We start from the raw sequence: 2,931 nt of genomic DNA on the forward strand, positions 1-2,931 counted from the left end.
GTAGCTACTTGTGAAGCCGCTAAAGAGACTGTATGGCTTAAGAAGTTCCTTACTGATTTGGAACTTGTTCAAAATATGTCTTTGTCCATCAAACTTTATTGTGATAATAGTGGTGCTGTGGAAAATTATAAGGAACTTAGGAGTCACCAAAGAGGCAAGCAAATAGAGCAGAAATATCATTTGATTCGAGATATTGTGCATCGAGGTGAAGTGACTGTCATGAAGATTGCTTCGGAGCACAACGTTGTTAATACGTTTACAAAGGCTCTCACGGCTAAAGTGTTCGAAGGTCATCTAGAAATTCTGGGTCTACGGGATATGTGACATATTGTCTAGGGCAAGTGGGAGATGTTACTGAAGTATAGTGGATGCCCTAGTTTATTTGATTTTGTACTTTATTTGTTGATAATTTGTAAAAATACAAGTTATTGTGGCTCAAAAGTTGGAACCATTAGGGTCATTATAAAATCTCATCATTTTTAAAGAAAATGCATGGAATTACTTGAACACTATCATACTCATGCAAAAGAATGTTTATTGCTAAAATACTACGGCACTAATGCATGATATTACAGGATCTCAACAAATATTCTAAGTGTCGAAGGTAAAGTCTAACGCATGGGGCATGCGTCGGATGGATTCAACGCAAGGAAAATTCATTGATTCAGGTTGTTTGTGTCAAATCACCACTTGCAAGAATGGGCATCTGCAGTGGGTGGTCTCTTAAAAGAATCTGAGTGTCAGGCAGCTGACCAGGGTATGGAATTTAATTCTGCCCATCATCAAGTTGGAGAAGACCGACACCTATAAATAGAAGAAATCCCACCAGATGAACGGATCTTTTAACTCATTGCATAATTATGAAATTTTGAGACCGTAGAGTTGTGCTGTGGTGACGAGAAGAAGAAGAGGGAAGAGAACCACCACCATTGTTGATCAAGAAGCCGAGAAAGCTGAGCTCAAGAGAGAACTTTCTTCCAATTCTTCCACAAGTGGTTGTACACAAACTAGAATTGAGCCAAAGAGGACAAGAGATTGTACTCTGCGGCTTGACTCTTTTCATTTCATCTTACTTATCGTTATCATCTTCTCATTTGATGAAGTGTTGGTTTTGTAAAGATTTTCAGTTTCTTTATAAATTCACATATTTGATCTTTCATACTTCGCCACTGTTTATTTCTTGTTTTATGTTGGATGCATCTATAACTTCATGCAAAATTCCACTTCAAAACGCTTAAGCCAACTAAATCAATTGGTAAAAGCAGCTTTAGCTTAAATTATTCGAGAGAATAAGCAAGCTAGCATCAAGTTAAAAACGCTTAGTACATTTAGAGATGGACGCACTAGTGTTTTATTGCATCCTGTGATTGACGCATACATCCTAAAGATAGGTATTGTATGACATTCTCATTGAGAAGTGTCGAATAGAAGTCTAACACATAAACAAAGATAAACAAGTCATCTCATTCGCATCATATTCTTGTTCGTGTACATGTAACTTAGATCGATGCATATCACTTGCATCAAACTCCATTTTCACACAACCCCTTATTCTCTACTTGACCCTTTTGTATCTTCTTGCACGCACACAGCAGCTTAGTGTAAATAACTCATTTCTACATTCACTTAGGATATTTCTACAACAGTTACAACGCAAGGTCTGCGTTAGCTTTAATCTGAATCCCTGAGTTCGACCCTTAATTTACCAGGAACCCGAGTTGGATTTATACTTGGATCTGATTCAGGAAAACTTGAACGCCTATAGAGGAGTGTCATGCGTCCTGTTGCACATCATTAATGCATCAACGCGTCATTCATATTTACACTTATTTTTTCAATTACTTTATACAATACACTCCTAAGCTTGAACCACGAATTCAACGAAAAAGTTTTTTGCGCGTTTGTCGGGGATTCAACAACAAAACTAACTAGAAATTTTGCTTGTATCTTTTGTAGGAAAACTACAGTTGAGGGAGTATTACGAGCTAAGCCGAAACTTGTAAACGTTTATGAGTAAGGAAAGCACTTCTGAACTTGTATATGACCCCGAAGTTGAAAAGACCTTCCGACGAAGAAATCGATCTAATCGTCGCCGTAGGTTAAGGCAACAACTACTCAAACAACAAACCAGGCAACAACAAATGGCGGACGAATAAGCGAATCATAACTTAGCTCAACAGCTAGCCCACACTGCACAAAATCCTATCATAATGGCAAACAGTAGTACACATCCCATGCGAGAGTATGCATCTCTTGTGTTGTATGATTTCTCACCAGGGATCATATATCCAATGCCAGATCGGACAAGATTTGAGATGAAATTTGTGATGTTACAAATGCTCCAAACATCTGGACAATTTGGGGGTGCTCAGGGATAAGACCCTCACGCCCACATGAAACGTTTCCTAGAGATGTGCAACTCATTTGTGATTCCTGGAATCACTCCAGAAGCTATCGGGCTATCTTTATTCCCATATTCTTTGCGTGACGACGCAAAGCAATGGTAAGGTTTTTGCAGCCTGGAGAGATCACGACCTGGGAATAGTTGGTGGAGAAATTCATGGAGAAATACTTCCCACCCACCACAAACGCAAGGAGGCGGAGAGAGATCATGAACTTCGAGCAGGAAGAATTTGAAACCTTGAGTGCCGCATGGGAGCGTTTTAAAGGATTAGTCAAGAATTTTCTCAATCACAGATTACCTTTAACCATCCAGATAGAGACCTTCTATGGCGGATTAAACAGAGCGTCTCAAATGGCAGCCGACGCAGCTGCCGCTGCCGGTATCATGGACAAATCTTATAATGAAGCTAAGGAAATACTGGACCACATAGCCAAGCATAATATAGAATGGTTGGATGACACTTACGACGCAAGAACAGATAGGAAAAGGCGATCTCAGAATGTGAATTCTATTTAAGCTAAATTCCT

The 2,931-nt window shown here is 39.3% G+C and overlaps 1 non-coding gene across 1 annotated transcript; it reads right to left on the reverse strand.

The window, feature by feature from the left end:
- Window positions 1-2,596: 2,596 nt before the first annotated feature.
- Window positions 2,597-2,700, reverse strand: LOC120089550. Its single transcript, XR_005485226.1, has one exon. It is a non-coding gene; the product is annotated as a small nucleolar RNA R71 (small nucleolar RNA).
- Window positions 2,701-2,931: the final 231 nt, after the last annotated feature.

The sequence above is a fragment of the Benincasa hispida genome, chromosome 10 (assembly GCF_009727055.1).
Source record: "Benincasa hispida cultivar B227 chromosome 10, ASM972705v1, whole genome shotgun sequence".
Lineage (NCBI taxonomy): Eukaryota > Viridiplantae > Streptophyta > Magnoliopsida > Cucurbitales > Cucurbitaceae > Benincasa > Benincasa hispida.